Source organism: Neophocaena asiaeorientalis, unplaced genomic scaffold (genome assembly GCF_003031525.2).
Source record: "Neophocaena asiaeorientalis asiaeorientalis breed wild unplaced genomic scaffold, Neophocaena_asiaeorientalis_V1.1 scaffold210, whole genome shotgun sequence".
In the NCBI taxonomy this organism is placed as follows: domain Eukaryota; kingdom Metazoa; phylum Chordata; class Mammalia; order Artiodactyla; family Phocoenidae; genus Neophocaena; species Neophocaena asiaeorientalis.
In genome coordinates this window covers 1,216,902-1,234,941 of record NW_020172282.1, presented here as the reverse complement: position 1 = coordinate 1,234,941, position 18,040 = coordinate 1,216,902, and the positions used below count along the sequence as shown (strand labels likewise).

The 18,040-nt window shown below is 42.1% G+C and overlaps 1 protein-coding gene across 1 annotated transcript in view; it reads right to left on the bottom strand.

The window, feature by feature from the left end:
* Positions 1-18,040, bottom strand: part of MAPRE2 (microtubule associated protein RP/EB family member 2) — a 158,654-nt gene that overhangs the window by 101,010 nt on the left and 39,604 nt on the right. The gene's annotated exons all lie outside the window — the stretch shown is intronic.

The following is an 18,040-nucleotide window of genomic DNA, read 5'->3' as shown; positions in this document are numbered from 1 at the left end:
CAAAAGAATCCCCAGAGTTAAAAAAAAAAAAAAGATAACCACCATTTTAGAACATCGTGATTACACACGACCTCCCAATTCAAATTCTTACACTGTCTCCTGATACACATAATTAAATCCTTGTCATGTATTTTATTTTCTTTGAATTAAACACGTGAACATCCAATTTAGTATTTGGAGGCTCTCAACATTCAAGCTGTTCTGTATCATTGCAATGGAGCTTTCAAATACATTGGCTAGGAGCCAGGTACTATTATTATTACCATCCCTATTTTAAAGATGAGTAAACTAGTGAGATTAAGCAACATGCTCAAGGTCACACAGCCAGGAAGTAGTGAACTGGAACTTCAAAATGACATGCTTTTATCAATGTGATTGGACAGTGGTGGTCTATGTTTAATGTGAACTCATAAATGTTATAGATCAAGGTAAGAATCAAGTACGTTATGTACTTCTCAACATGACCACTGTGAAAAGAGAGCCGTGAATAGAATTGCTAGTACTGTGCAAAGTGTATGGATTCGATTATAAATTCTGAACAGATTCCAGATGTGTCCAGTGCTTTCCTTCAGAAAGAAGAAGGGAGTTTGAAGGATCCTCTGCTTATCAAAAGTGGTCTCTGACCCTTTGTGGGGTGGGAAAGGAAGGAGAATTGGAATGTAAGAGACAGAATAAATATATGTAGCAGAAAGTACTAGGCTCATGCCTTCACATCATTGTATGGCTTACCAGCTTTATCATTTTGTGATACAGATGTTAAAACAAGTAAAAAAATTTGTCATTCCTGACAATTCTCCAGCATATTTCCCTGGTAATAAGTTATTTCTGGCATCAAGCTCCTAGAATTAGAGTCAAATGGTTTACAACCCAGATGGTAACGATAATCTTAAATAAGGGGGCATTTTTTCCTATTCTGAATTCTCCTTTTGAACTATATTTTAATAATTTTATTTTCTACTTTCTCCAGTGAATTCACAGTGCACAAGTTGATTCCTTCATCCATATCTCAACTTACATGAGAATTTTTTTTCATACAATAAGGATCCAATTCTGACCTAAGACTTCACGAGGTACAACAGATAAATATCTGAGTACGAGAGATACACAGCAAGCCTCACATTGCACAGTGAGCTAAAGGGGCATGAGAGTGTAGCTACTGCTACAAAGATCAACACTTCCTCTTACTATTTCTGTTACTTGACCCATGGCTGTTAATTTCCTTACTAATTTGTTCCTCTTCACAAAAGCTTCCCCTTTCTTTGGGAACAGTCTGAAGTTAAAAGGCACAGTCTACAAATCAAATATTTAATGTTTTCCGCATACATTCTCTCATTTGGGGCTCTTTTTGAATAGCTTTCTTTTCCATGATCCTATATTTAAGTAATAAGTTACATAACTGGTGTTATCCTAGGGACTATGTTTGTCAGAATTTGAATGTATATATAGATCATTGGTTATACCAACTAATTTTGTGGAGAGAATACTCCCACTGTTTCTGGGCTGTCCATGAAAAAGAGGACTATGGCCAGGAATTTGGGTGAATGGGCTGAAAGGGGAGGGGTAGTGAGGCAGGTGGAGGAGGTACCGAAGAGCCTTGTAAGTCTTCCTCCAGGACTGCTCTGAACCACACCACTCTAAAGGGACCCAGAGAGCCCCCAGAGACTTGTGATTACCCTCCGAGATGCAGGGGTAACAGGGGTAATAATTTGAAAATATTAAACAGATGTGTTCTCATTCCTCTCCCCATAAATCAGGTTACCTGGCAGCCATTCTCCAGTTTAGCCCTGGGGAGAAGGGGAAGGCACATTCCACTTTGGGAAGGAGGATGCTAGGACAGAGAGAAATGCCAAACAGGCAGGAAGAGGGCGGGGAGAGTACCCTTTCCAACCCCAAGGTTGGAAAGAAGCAGGTGGAAGTGGGAAAAAGCAGAATCTCCCACCTCCGGGTCCCTGAAGGGAGACGTTAGAGAGGTTTTGGCTTTGTTCTCAGCCTAAGGGAATTTCTTTTGCCTAATGAGGCAGAAGTCCCATTTGAGACTCTGGGAAGAGATGGCTTTCAAAGAGTGTCTCCCCAACACCTTCCTCCCCAATCAAGGTGCAGCCTCGTCACGCTAAAATCAGTGGCTTGGTATAGTTAGGCAGAGAACCCAGGGAGAGAGGAGGACATCTAAAAGACTGAATATTCACGCAAGAGATTGAGCGCTCCAAAGACAGTCTAAACTGGAAGAGGCTGTAATACTGTGAACTTTTTAAAACCTTTCATTTCCTGTCCCCCTCAGCGGGGCCCAGAGAGTCGCACAGATCACATACACACAAATAAGCTAAAATGTGTCGTGTACATCTGACTGTAGGTTAAGGTTTGTCTTATGTACACAGATGTATCTAAAATAAAGTAGATCCAGACCATCATCCTACATCTCCAACTGCCCCGTAGAGAAATGGCTCCTCTTACGAAGCATCATGGATTGAAGCTGGGGCTCTGGCATCAGGCAGACTTGGGTCCCCGGCTTGGTTTCACTACCTGCGGGCTATGTGACCCTAGCAAGTTACTCTACATCTCTAAGATTTAGTTTCCTCATCTATGAAGTAGGTGTAATAATACTGGTTTCATAGTGTTGCCGTGAAGATTAAATTGCATAATACAGTTGAAGCAATTGACATAGTCTCTGGCCTATAGCAGATGGTCTTTAGTGGTAGACGCTGTTTTTAAACAATAAGTTAAGCATACTCTGAAATGTTCATTCACTCATTCACTTGAAACATATAGCTGGATTTCTTGTGTACTACAAGCTGGTAACATAAGAAGAAAAGTCCCAGGCTCTGTCCTCAAGGAACTCAGAGCTGCAGACGAGCAAGAAGAAAATATTGGCAATTACGACACAGCACGACGCCGTGATCATGGTACCATACAGTGTGATACAGAGCCGTAGAAGATGAGCACCTAATTCAGAATGGAAACTGGGACGTAGGTCTGCAAGGTTTCCCCAAGGAGCTATTACTTAAGCCTTGGGTGAGTAATAATGATAACCTTTTTTGTTCACTTTCTCTGTGCAAAACAGAATACAAGATCCCTTAGGGAGGGGCTTCCACGGCTTTGCCCACTGCTATATCTTTGGTTCTCAGCATAAGGGCTGGCAGGTAGTAGGCACTACATGAATACATAATTCACTGATTCAACAAATATCTGATTTGATTCTTACAATGACCCTAATGATGAAATTGAGGCTCAAAGAGCAAAAGCAACTTGTCCAGGATGTCTTGGCCCCAAAGTTGACATGCTTCTCCACTAGGCTCTACTGTCATTTAAAAGAGGAACGGTAGTGTAGAGGGGAGACAAAGGGCTTCTCAAGCAGATATACTTAGGTACAGAGGTACGAAAGGGTGTGATATCCCTGGGAGACAGCAAGTTGTTTAGTATGGATGGAGAACAGAATGCGCGATGGCAGAGGACAGGGCCAGGACCAGGTGCAGGAGAGGCTGTGGCCAAGCTATGAAGCTTGGCCTTCACTCTGAAGGTGTTTTGGAACCATGAAGTGCTTTAGGAAGGGAAATTCATGGTGAAATTTGCATATCAAGAAGGTCTGATGCTGCAGTAGCATAGAAGACATGTTGGAGTATTTATTTATTTGTTTGTTTATTTTTGGCTTCGTTGGGTCTTCGTTGCTTGCTGCGCACAGGCCCTCTCCAGCTGCAGCGAGCGGGGGCCACTCTTCATTGCGGTGCGTGGACTTCTCACTGTGGTGGCTTCTCTTGTTGTGGAGTACGGGCTGTAGGTGCACGGGCTTCAGTAGCTGTGTCACGTGGACTCAGTAGTTGTGGCTCTCGGGGTCTAGAGAGCAGGCTCAGTAGTTGTGGCGCACGGGCCTAGTTGCTCCGCGGCATGTGGGATCTTCCCAGACCAGGGCTCGAATCTGCGTCCCCCACGCTGGCAGGTGGATTCTTAAACACTGCGCCACCCAGGAAGTCCCATGTTGGAGATCAAAATGCATCAAACAGGGATGAAGGCCTAAACTTAGACAGGAGCCAAGGGGTTGTAGGAGCAAGCACAGATCTGAGATATTCAGAGGGAATAACTGCTATGATTTGTTGGACTAAATGGATGTGGGCACGATGTTGATGGGGATTAAGGGTGGGCAGTGAAGGAGAAAGATATTTCAAGTGAATCCTAAGTTTGTGGCTTGGGTGACCAAGGGGATAACGATATCATTCATCAAGATGGGAAATACATGGGCTTCCCTGGTGGCGCAGTGGTTGAGAGTCCGCCTGCCGATGCAGGGGACATGGGTTCGTGCCCCGGTCCGGGAAGATCCCACATGCCGCAGAGTGGCTGGGCCCATGAGCCATGGCCGCTGAGCCTGTGCGTCCGGAGCCTGTGCTCCGCAGCGGGAGAGGCCACAACAGTGAGAGGCCCGCGTACCACAAAAAAAAAAGATGGGAAATACAGATTGAATTGTCCTTCTGGAAGAGAGATTCTCATAGCATGTTTTGGACATAGAGAAGTACCTATAGGACATCCTAGTGGTGACAATGATTGGTCACCAGGCTTCACACACAGTGGGTGTTCGTTAAGTATTTGTTGAATAAGGGAACATGTGGGTCTTTGAACGTATATGTTTCACTTGGAGATACATATGATTTGGAGGAAATTGTCTCATGGGTGATCATTGAAGCTGAGGGTGTGGATGCCCTCACTCAAGGAGAAAGAGAAGGCCTGGGATGGAACTCTCTAAAAGCTGAGTGATAAAAAAGAAGCCTGCAAAGAGACGGCAAAGGATTTGGCCCGATGGGGCCAATCACAAGAGGGAGTGGTTTCACTGGGCCCAGGGGAGAAGTGAGTATCAGAGAGGAGGGAGGTGTCTCTTGGGCCAGATGTGTTTGAATCAGATAAGGGCAGAGAATGGGACTTCCCTGGCGGTCCCGTGGTCAGGGCTCCACGCTTCCACTGCAGGGGGCATGGGTTCAATCCCTGGTTGGGGAACTAAGATCCTGCATGCTGTGAGGAGCGCCAAAAAAAACAAACAAAAAACAGATGAGGGCACAGAAGTGTTGACTGGATTTGATAAGGTGCTCTCAAAGGTATTTTTAAGAGATTGAATTTCAGATCAGACACATCAGTGATTACTGAAGAAAATAAAGAAATCTTCAATAAGTAGCGAAACTGTAATTCTTAGCAAGATCACTAGTATTCTGACCTAACAAATATACTGAAGGAATGAGGTGACATTAAATTACAGGTCATGTATATATTGTCAGCAACTAACTAGCATCAACAATTATTTGCACTAAAAAGCTCTCGGCAGTATTGGAGGAGCCAATATGTTCATTAACGAGCACTTGTTAGGCACCAGATGTGTCCCCTTCTATGGGGTCAAGACCCACCCTTCCCCCCAAAAGTCAAACGAACATTTACAATGTGTGTTTGGAGAGCAGGATTATTAAGGCAGACCCAGCAGACACAGAGCCAGAGCAACGAGCGAAAAAGGAAACCAGCCGCCGTCCCAGTCCACAGGCACAATCAAGGAAGACGGAACTGGGCACCAACCCAGATTTTAATTTTCCAAGTTCCTAGGTTATAGCACAGTCCTGTTTCTCTTGAGGTTTAGGCCAGAGAGCACTGATAATTGCATCCTGGCAGAAATCATCGTCTATTTCTCCAACATGTGAGGTTTGTCTAAAACAGGGAATTTGCATTGCCTTGGATTTGAGAAATCCAAAATACAACAGTAGAGAAGATGTGAAATCATCAGCCAGGAATGGACGCTAATCCTGATTCCATCCCAGCAGTACCTACTCCTCACGAATGCCTTTTCCAAGTTAAAATGTGTTCACTGAAGCTGATAATCACTGCTGTCAAAGGCATTCACAGCTGTCACACCACCTTAGATGGAGGGAGGGGAGCTTCCTTAGATTGTTATCGCCTCTGAATGCAGACAGAAGATTCCACTTAGCAGCCACCACTGCTGCCCTGGGACAAGCAATTTTCCCATGCATATGTCTTGGTATTTGCCAGTAGGGAATAGCAGGGACAGGTTATCAATCAGTGGCTTAAAATATGCTCCACACCCAAAATGATAGCAGTGAATAAATACATGATTGGCCAGCCAGCGGGCGTTGGCTCTGAAATCACATCGGTGGCATAGAGATGTACCTGAGAGTGGTCCTTGCTCGCTACTTTCATCCTGAGGCATAGAAGATTTTATTAGTTCTTTCTTTAGATCTGATGAGAATTCTATAATATGTATATGCCTCCTGGCTTTTAGTAATAGCGTTTTATTTAGGAAAAATTGGTAAATGTTTTCCCCCAGATGAAGAATGCCCTCCTTCAAAACCAACCTGAGCAGGTGGACTCTTCCAGGATTGACTTTTGAGATTACTTGTATTTGAAGATTATTTATCAGCCACAATTATAGCTATGCCGATATGTCCACAAGGCAGAGTTTTGCAAGCCTCCTTCCTATTTGCTAGTAAAAAAGCGAGGTTTCTGTAATGTCAAAATATAGAACGTGCCATTGCTTAAGGGAAGATTTCTCTGTGTGTTGGAATTTGCTTTCTAATTCGCTTTTTCTTGGATTTTCTCAAGGTTGGACTTAATTTTGTGGAATAACTCACAGAACATGATGGGAACGCAATTCACAAACTTGCAGAACATTATGATTTCTGTAACCAATCAAATCTGTGCAATTTAAGGTTTCACTCTATTAAGTAAAAATGTGCTTCTGAATTATACCATCTTGTTAAACTGAAGAACTTTAAATATGTTTTCCATAAAAATACAATGTGATAAATGTTATAATTGAAGAATGTATTAAGTAGCACAGGAATACAGAAAAGAAAGCAACCATGACTGGAGAGCCAGGAAAAGCTTCACCAAGGCCATGATATTTGTACTGGGGCTCGGTCATTCACTCAACACGCATTTACTGAACACCTACTACATGCTAGGAATAACGGGTGCTGGAGAACCAGAAATGAGCAAAACAGGCAAAATTCTCTGCCCTCGTGAATCTTATACTTGAGTGTGTGACGTGTGTGTTGTTGGGTAGGAGGGTGGTTGTAGGAGGTGAGGGTAGAAAAGATTGCAGTGACCAGAATGTACAGGGCTTTGAACGGCCATTGTGAAGACTTTGGCTTAAAACCAAAGTTAGGAGCCATCACTCTGCAGCAGGCTTCACAGTATCTATTGGTCCAGATGCAGAATCCTCTCCAGCAACAAAGACAATGATAACAGCAACACCTAACACTTACTGGGTACTTTTTAGGGACCAAGTGCTCTGTTTCAATTGGGTAGGTATTTTTAATCCTCACAGAAACTTATGAGGAAAGGGGGATTTTGAGTCCTGTTTGTCAGAGGAGGCAGCTAGTTAAATAACTTAGCCAGTTCATCAGCCAGGAAGTGGCAAAGCTGGGCGTGAACACACCCGCCAGGCATCAAAGCTGTCATCCTTGTTCACTAGCTCAGGCTGCCTTCCACTAGGGTCTGATAAAACCTGGGTGCAAGAATGCAGAATCTAGGGCTGGGGAGCAGCAGGGTTGAGATGGCAGGACATGGAAGCAAGAGAGGGTAGACCGCTGCCCTGAAGGCAATTCAGTCTAGGGAGCTAGGAAGTAACGCCAGGAAAAGGGTGGAGAAAGAGAGAATAAGGTGGGTGGGGATGAGAGGTAGGATAAGAGAGCAGTATTCATGGCAGTAAGGGATGGAGACTGGAAGGATAGGAGCTGTAAATTATGGTTAAGGAGGACTTCCCTGGCGGCGCAATGGTTAAGAATCTGCCCGCTAACGCCGGGACACGGGTTCGAGTCCTGGTCCAGGAAGATCCCACATGCCGCGGAGCAACTAAGCCCATGTGCCACAACTACTGAGCCTGCGCGCCTAGTGCCCGTGCTCTGCAACTAGAGAAGCCACCGCAATGAGAAACCCGCGCACCGCAACGAAGAGCAGCCCTCGCTTGCCGCAACTAGAGAAAGCCCGCCCACAGCAACGAAAACCCAACATAGTCAAAATGAATAAATAAGTAATAAAATAAAAGATACTAAAAAAAAATTATGGTTAAGGGAGAGGGAGGGAGGAGGAGATACCACGACTGGGGGTTAACGGTATATGTGATTAGTAGGGAAAATTAATTTTCTTACCCTTATTTATAGCGATTAACTATTTTCTTTTTCTGAGTAAGCCTCAACCATCAATATACATTTCTTTGATATCTTCTGGAGGGGAGAGGAGACCACAGGCATTTTTTGGTATTTGTTTTCAAAGCTGAAATCTGCTTTCATTTTCACTGTGCTAAGACTGTGACAATTCAACCCTCCAACGCTAGACATGCCTAGTCGAACGTTCTTACTGAAATGTGTCCATGCCCACGTTCATGAAATTCCTTTACCTCCTTCCCCTATTTTATTTCCACGTTTAAACAAAACAGGTCTTGATGAACGGACTGGGTAGGACAACTGAGAAAGGATAAAAGGCACCTTGGACTCGGTTGAGGGGCAAAGGAAAGGAAGGGGCAAATGTTACCATTACCAAGTAAATTATCTTCCAGAAGCCTCACAAGCTTTCAAGAGACAATTTCCTTAGGGCTATCAAAAGTTAACTAGCCCACTGGACTTTATTTCTGATTTTGATATTAAAAAGTACCAACTGAGTAAAAAGACTCCTTAATATAAATTCAAAGCCAAGGTGGAGGGATGGGAAGACAGGAGTTCTAACGGGTACCAGTGGCCTCTAGAGTTTCATTTAGAGCTACTCAGGACCTAGGCCACCCATGGCAGGGACACTGGGAGGGAGGGTGTTCCTGAGCCTGGGGCTTCTCTGACAAGGCTGGTGTGTGGGGGCAGAACTACGGCTCACGGGCGGCTCCTCGACAGTGTGTCAAGTGAGCAAGAGGCCGGCAGCTGGGAAGCAGTGTGAGTAATGGAAGAGAAATTCCCCAATTTCTGACCTCATCCAAATAAAATTTTTAAAAAGAAAATTTAAAAAGCTTACTTCATTAAAAAAGAGAGGGAGAGAATGCAACTGGAAATCATGAATTAAGATCTAAGTCTCCATAAGAAATGTTTTAATTAGCACTTACGTTTTGTTTACTCAAGAGCTTATAATACCAAGTATCTTTTCTCAATTCACACTCGCTATAGGGCATGAGCATGAGGGGTCCAACTACAGAGTATAGCACATAAAAGCATGAAGGCTTACCTTCAAGTAGCTTCCACTTAACTTCCGTGTGAAGGAATCAGACTCCTAGGAAATCCAAAGGGATCTTAACATATAGGGAACCACGATGAGTTAACAGTCAGCTGAGAGAGCGAGATCAGTTCTTGGGACTAACTCCTCACACAGCCTGCCTTTCATACCCTCCCCCAAAGGCCCATCTCCAGTCTCTTCAATGAGGATGTCATCAGCCTTCAAAGAGGCAGCAATGGAATCAATATGAATGAGACATAATGGCATGTAGTGCAAAAAGCATGTCTAGTGCATTTCTATTATTTTTGTCTTCCCCTCCTTCTTCTGGGAACTATGCCTTCAAACACTGTGATTCTAGTAAAGCTTGCCAATTATAATATTCCATCCTCCCAGACCTAAAGATTGGTTCAAGGTTAGGTCTGTGACCCAAGGCAGGCCACTGAATATTTCTCTAGGATTAAAAAAAATTAGAACTGCAGTAGATGTGTTTTCGAGGTGGGATGTGGGAGACGGTATCTTCCTTACTGAAGATAGCACTTTAGAATTAATATAGTATACTGTTAGGCAATAAAAATAAATAACAGGCATCCAAATCAGAAAGGAAGAAGTAAAACTGTCACTATTTGCAGATAGCATGATATAGTACATAGAAAACCCCAAAGACTCCACCAAAAAACTGTTAGAACTAATAAATGCAGTAAAGTTGCCGGATACAAAACCAATATACAAAAACCTGTTGCATTTTTATACACTAATAATGAACTGTTAAGAAAACAATCCCACTACAATTGCATTAAAAATAATAAAGGAATAAATCTAACAAAGTAGGTGAAAGACGTGTACATTGGAAAGTATGATGAAAGAAATTGAAAGAATTAAAGAATACGCAAATAAATGTAAAGATATTCCACGCTCATGGATTGGAAGAATATTGTTAAAACGTCCATATTATCCAAAGCAATCTGCAGATGCAATGTAATCCCTATCAAACTACCAATGGCATTTTTCCCAGAAATAAATAAACAATCCTAAAGTTTGTATGAAACCACAAAAAATCCCAAATAACCAAAGCAGCTTGAGAAAGAGGAACAAAGCTGGAGGTACGTGCCCCAATTTCAAACAAGATTACAAAGCTATAGTAATCAAGACAGTATGGTATTGGCAATAAAAACAGATTCAAAGATCAGTGGAACAGAAAATATAGTCCAGAAATAAACCCATAAATACATGGTCAATTAATTTATGCAAGGCAGCCAAGAATACACAATAGGGAAAGACACTCTCTTCAATAAATGGTGTTGGGAAAACTGGACAGCCACATGCAAGAGAATGAAACTGGACCACTATCTTATGCTATAAACAAAAATTAACTTGAAATGGTTTAAAGGGACTTCCCTGGTGGCGCAGTGGTTAAGAATCCGCCTGCCAATGCAGGGGATATGGGAAGATCCCACATGCCACGGAGCAAATAAGCCTGTGCGCTACAACTACTGAGCCTGTGCTCTAGAGACCGCGAGCCACAACTACTGAAGCCCGCGTGCCTAGAGCCCATGCTCTGCAGCAAGAGAAGCCACCACAATGAGAAGACTGTGCACCTCAACGAAGAGTAGCCACCACTCGCCGCAACTAGAGAAAGCCCGCGTGCAGTAACCAAGACCCAATGCAGGCACACACATACACACACAAAATTAATTAATCAATTAATTTAAAGAAATGGATTAAAGACTTGAACATAAGACCTGAAACTATAAAACTCTCAGAAGAAAACATAGTTAGTAAGCTCCTTGACATCAGTCTTGGTGGTGATTTTTTGAATTTGACTCCAAAAACAAAGGTAACAAAAGCACAAATAAGTGGGACTGCATCAAACTAAAAAACTTCTGCACAGGAGAGGAAACCATCCACAAAATGAAAAGGCAACCTACCGAATGGGAGAAAATACTTGCAAATCATACATCTGATAGGGGTTAATAACCAAAGTATATAGGGAACTCATACAACTCAACAGGAAAAAACCCAGCAACATTGTTTTTTAAAAATGGGCAGAGGATCTGAATAGACATTTTTCCAAAGAAGACATCCAGATGACCAACAGGTACATGAAAAGCTGCTCAATATCACTAATCATCAGGGAAATGCAAATCAAAATCACAGTGAGATATCACCTCACACCTGTTAGAATGGCTATTATAAAAAAATAAGCGTTGGTGAGACTGGAGGAAAGGGAATGATCAGGCACCGTTAGTGGGAAAGTAAGACTGGTGCAGCCACTATGGAAAACAGTACGGAGTTTCCTCAAAAAATTAAAAATAGAATCACCATATGATCTAGCAATTACACTCTGGGTATTTACCTGAAGGAAACAAAAACGCTAACTCGAAAAGATATGTGCATCTCCATATTTACAGCAGCATTATTTACAGTAGCCAAAACATGGAAGCAACCCGAGTGCTCATCAACAGATGAATGGATAAAGAAAACTGGCTTGCATGAGCAGGTGTGTGTGTGTGCCATAGTGAAGAAGGAAACCTTGCCATTTGTGACAAAACAGATGGACCTTGTGGGCATTATGCTAAGTGAAATAAGTCAGACAGAGAAAGACAAATTCCGTATAATCTCAATTATATGTGGAACCCCCCCCCCCGCAACAAAATGACAAATTCAAACTCATAGACACGAAGAACAGATTGGTGGTTGCCAGAGGTGGGGGGTGAGAGGTGGGTTATATGGGTGAAGGGGGCCAAAAGGTACAAATTTCCAGTTACAAAATAAGTAAGTGCTGGGGATGTAATGTACAGCACGGTGCCTATAGTTAATAATACTGTATCGTATATTTGAAAGTTGCCTAGAGAGTACATCTTAAAAGTTCTCATCACAAGAAAAATATTTGGAACTGTGTGGTGACGGATGTTAACTAGACTTACTGTGGTGATCATGTCACAGTGTATACAACTATTCAATTGCTGTGCTGTATACCTGAAACTAGTATGTTATGTCAACGATATCTCAATTAGAACATAAAGTGTAGTATAAATTGTACATTTACTATATTTTTCACAGAAGAGAAGTGAAAAGAGGTCATGGTTTGGATTCATACAGACTTGGATTTGAAACCAGACGCTGGTTCTTAACAAGTTGAGTAACCTTGGACAATTACTTCTCCCAGCCTCAGTTTCTTCATCCGTAATGGGGGTACTAAGATTTACAAAGTAATATTTTGAGATATAAAGCTAGGTTCCCACTTTGTGCACTGGGGCCATAATTTTTTTTGAATTTTAATTTATTTTTTATACAGCAGGTTCTTATTAGGTATCTATTTTATACATATTACTTTATATATGTCAATCCCAATCGCCCAATTCATCCCACCACCACCAACCTCCCAGCCACTTTCCCCCGTTGGTGTCCATACATTTGTTCTCTACACCTGTGTCTCTATTTCTGCCCTGCAAACCAGTTCATCTGTACTGTTTTTCTAGGTTTCTGCAAACAGTGACAGTTTTAGTTCTTCTTTTCCAATTTGTAACAGCAATCATTTTATTATCTCTTGTTATTCTGGAGGCTGACTGGGCTCGGCTAGGTGGTTGTCACTTATCTCTCACACAATTGTAATTAGAAGGTAGCTGACTACTGAAGTCATCTTAATGCTTCCTCAGTCTCACAACTGGTGGTTGATGTTGCCTTTTGGTTGGGACCTCAGCTGGGGCTCTGGCAGAACACCTACACAGACCACTCCTTGTGGCCTGGGCTCCCTCACAGCATGGCGGCTGGGTTCCCAGCACTCTGATCCCTAAAGAGAGGGCAGAAGGGCATGGCAGTTTTAAATCTAGTCTTAGAAGTCACAGACCATAACTTCTGTCATCTTTTGCTGGTCAATGCAACCACTGAAATCCATCAAGATTCAAGAGGGGGCTTCCGTGGTGGCGCAGTGGTTGAGAGTCCGCCTGCCGATGCAGGGGACACGGGTTTGTGCCCCGGTCCGGGAAGATCCCACATGCTGCGGAGCGGCTAGGCCCATGAGCCATGGCCACTGAGCCTGTGCGTCCAGAACCTGTGCTCCACAATGGGAGAGGCCACAACAGTGAGACGCCCATGTACCGCAAAAAAAAAAAAAGTAAAGATTCAAGAGGAAGGGATATTGACTTCACTGATATGCTCAGTGGGAGGAATATCGATATTACACTGGAAGGGAAACACGTGGATGTACTGTGGTAGCCAGCTTTGGGAAATGCATTCTGCCACACACACCCTGCTTCACCTTCTTACTCCCTATTTCTTCAGCATGGGGTTGTTGCAGCAGGAATTCCAGGGAAGAAAAGAATCAGGGCTGAAGCGCTAATTTTCAAAATAGACTCTTAATCCCACGGCAAATAGGATAAGCTGAAGACATTAGTGAACCTCACAAGTCTGATTTTCAATGATGAAAGGCTTAAGACCCTTGAATGACTCAGAACCTAAAGTTCATGCCATCAGTCATAGGACTCCATGACTAGTTGGAGACAATTGAGGTAGAGGTTGGTGAGTATCCCTGAGATGAATCCTGCCCTATGTCCAGCCACGCCCCAAGCTGGCTTGCGAATTTACAAATAGAGGGAACCTGTCCTTTTTCATACCTGGAGCCCTGAGGGATGGGAAAGCCACACAGAAGTTCCTGACTCACCACAGCACAAGGAAAGGAGGGGACAGATGTTGGTGAAGGGTTTCGGGTGACACCGATTTTTCTTCAAAGCTGCCCAATATTTCCGGGGAGGGAGGGAGAACACACCTGACCCCGTGCGGTAGTGACAGAAACGTCAGCAGCAAAGAATAGGCCTGTGTACTGATGAGCCAGTTTTCCTGATGGACAGCTGTCATGAGAGCAACTCAAAAAATCAAATCTCCGCTCAGGTTTCCAGAAGTACCTCGTAAAAATGTGGTGTGATGTCTACAGTCATCACCGCCTTCTCTCACTTACCGAAGAAGCAGACCAGAGGCAGAAGCAGAAATTAGGTTGGCGCCATTGGTTTGGACAATTCACAGTGCATTTAACGAGGAAGATTCTCCCCTACCTGGCTCCCTCTCTTTCCGCCTCTCCTGCTTGAACAGACTCAAATCCAGCAATCAGTTTTGAATCCTCAGCTTTTTGCCCACCCTTCCTCCCCATCTCTCTGATTCGGTCACTTACCTGTTCATTTCGCAATGTGGCATTTAGGCCCCTCCCACTTCTGACACCCCTACTGTGGACGTTATGCCTGGCTTGAGAGACTCCGGAGGGGTTTCCTCGCTTCCTGACGCTCCTCTCCGTGCTTCCGACGTATCGACACGACATCTACCTTTTCTCCCTTCTTTTCCAAAAGTCTTCAATGGCTCCCTATCACTTTCAGGATGAAAATTCCACGTTTTACTTTTGGCGCTTGAGGCCCTACACAATCTAACGACCCTTAGAAACGTAACCTCCACCACATATGGTAAGAGAGGAATTTAACCTGGTTAACTCTTAACCAGGACTGCTAGTTCTGCCTCCTGGTATCAGCAGAAGAAAAGACTTCCTCTACACGTAATTAGCAGAGAGAAGCACGTAAACGTTCCAATTGTGAGTCCTTTACAAATGTTCCTGTAGAAATAGATTCTTCCATGTGATCATTGTATTGGATTAGGTTCAGTGGGACTGCGAGACCTCTAAGCTACCACTTTAAAATAACTCAGCTTGCTTCATCATAGACCTCGGAAGACGAGATCAACTTGGTCAGATGAATTATGATGTAAATGTAACAGTATCTGAGCTGTCCTCGCAGCGTCCCCGTCCATCCAGGACGAGGAGAGAGAGCCAGGAACATTCAGCTACTGCCATCTCATCCTTACAATCTAATCAGATTACATCGCTGAAGTCCAAATCACTCTGCTTTCAGCAAATTAAAATATCAGCTGAAAAATTCATAAGGCGATTATTGCTTAGAAGAAATAAAGAATTGTAGGCTTGCTATTTCCTACTGCTGGTTAGAACATTCAAAGTTCCTCAGAGGCTGGATGACAGGTCCAAAGGAAAGGCTCTCCGGCCGGTCACTTACATTTGGACACAACCTGTTAAACAGCAGCCTCACATTCTGCACGCAAAACGCTCAACTCAGGGTGAAGGAAATCATTCCACAAACGGCCTCCTCCCACATTTGCAATATCTGAGGAGAGTTCCTGAAGTCTGGACACAGTGCTGCGGAGCTGAGCCAATAAACTTCACAGCGGTTACGAAACAGCTGCAAATCCATGCTTATGTCATGCTTTGTACAAATACTATATAAAGGACACATTCAGATCAAGAGAAGAAATATGGCTTTGCTAGTGTTAAAGCAAGATGCTTGATTTCACGATGAAGATTTAAGAAGAACCTCCAATGTTTCCTAATCATGTGGTTCGAAAATGTATAGTTAACCTGGATTACTTTTATTTTATTTTCTCCGTTTCCCCTCCTCCAAGCCAAAGAATCATTTACTTCCACCCTTTAAATTCATCACTCTAGCCATTTACAACATGGAGGGAAAAAACCCAACCACAACCCCAAACGAAAAGAATCTGTCCAAACTCTCAGAGCCTCTTCACACTGATTTTACCTGGCAAAAGACAGTGCCTTATAGTGATGAGAGATGCTGCTGTCCATAATATTGTCTGTGGTATAAAGATACTAAATTTACTGAAAGACATTTTCTTGATTCCTTTCGAATGTCAGGCAAATGTAAGAGCCAAATTTTCTGCATAATTTTACACACGATTATAATTCTTTCCAAAATGGGAAATGGAGGTTCAGTGAACTTTTGGATCCTGTTTCACAGATCTTAGTAAATTTTATTAATCTTGAGATTCTTGTTTTCATTTGCTGAAGAAAAGCAAGTTATGTAGTTATCAGAACTAAAACATGTTTGTTTGTATAAAGTGCTTTGTTCTACTGCAGTCTAAAAGAAGTGGCATTTATAGCCAAAAGCTTTCAACAAAGGATATTCCACGATTGAGGGATGAGGTCAGGGTGTGAATGAAGGAAGAGGGACGTGAAGAGTTCGTAATTTACGTAAAAACCTTTAGTGAATAGGATCAACCCCAGGAAGATGCTAAAATTCCAGCTCATGGTAGCAGAGGAAGATTAGAAGCTTATTGAAAACTCAACAAATATTCTGAGTCCTGGGACTTTGAGAACTTCTAATGTAATAAAATGTGAGCACTTTCCCTCTGTCACAGATCAAATCACTGAAAGAGATCTGATCTAACAGTATACACAGTTAGCCTGAAGCATCAATTCTTGGCTGTGTATATGAAAGTTTTGACCAAAAAATGATGTTATTAACTTATTCTTTACTGTAGCCTATAGTGGTTCTTTAGTGTAATATATTTGGCATTTATGATTAAATAAAAAATATTTGGGTTATCATATTCTTATTATGATAAATATTCGACCATATTATAAATATCACCTAATAAAATGCTACATTTTCACCTTTCAACTAGCCTGGAGACATACCACTGGGTAAGAAACAGCAAGGTAAGGATAAGTTTAAAAATAAGTATATTATCCTGGGTATCATTTTGTCAGTAGCTTCAGTGTAGATTACCTTGTAAAGATATTCACGAAGCGTGAAAATATCATATATCTTTGCTTCACCCTTTTTTAAAAAACCTGTCCTATTCAAATATCTGCACAACCACCAAATGCTATCAATTCTTCTCAAATTGCCTCAACACTTTTTGTTTGTTTTGGGTTTTTGTTTTGTTTTTTGTTTGTTTGTTTTGTTTCCATCAAATCTGTGTCCCCTGAGAGGCAGAGAAATGTGATAGCTTCTGGGAGTCTTCCTGGCTAAGCTCGTTCCTTCCAATCCATTCTATATATATGAATAGTTATTTGTAGTTTATAAAAGTAATATGCACACGTTAAGCATCGGAGGACTACAGAATGTATAATATTAAATGTGTAGTTAATGTTTTTTTAAACTATGTTTAGCTCTTGTGAGGTTACAATTGTATCTCTAAAAATTCAGCCGTTTTTATTCTTGATTTATCAACGTAGTATCTATTTTCTACTATAAAAGAAATTCGACATACTTCTATTAACTTTCTCCTCTCAATTATTGTTAATATTTAAAGTTGTTCCAGTGGTTACCTTTACAACTTCAAGCAATATCCTTAAAATTTCTTGACTCATTCCAAGGAATATTATTTATTAACTCTTCATTTTATATGTTTCTTCTCAACTTCCCACTTTTATTTATTTATTTATTTATTTATTTATTTGCGGTACGCAGGCCTCTCACTGTTGTGGCCTCTCCCGTTGCGGAGCACAGGCTCCGGACGCGCAGGCTCAGCGGCCATGGCTCATGGGCCCAGCCGCTCCGCGGTATGTGGGATCTTCCCGGACCGGGGCACGAACCCATGTCCCCTGCATCGGCAGGCGGACTCTCAACCACTGCGCCACCAGGGAAGCCCCCACTTTTAATTTGCATGGTTTTACCATTATGTCTCCTTTATCGTTTATATTTACATTATGTTCTATGACTGTAGTCAAGTCTTCCTTGTTTTGACTATAGGTTGCTTCTAAACTTGAAATCTAGTAAATGGCATAGATGATTATGTAATTTCTTATTCTCTCCAAACTCAAGTGGTATTACCTTCCGTAGAGAAATAAATATGTCATTAAATCTTGAATCTTGCAGTCAAAATAATAAGATAACAAAAACCTCAGGGTCAAATGAATGATCTTTTTTCACAGGCCATTAATTGTTCCAAAATATATCTCATTTTAAGACTGAACTTGAATTTTAACAGGTATGTCAAATACATAGATGTGTTATCTCTATATATTTCTATACTGTATAGTTTATTTTTCCTAGACTTTTTTTTTTTTTTTTTT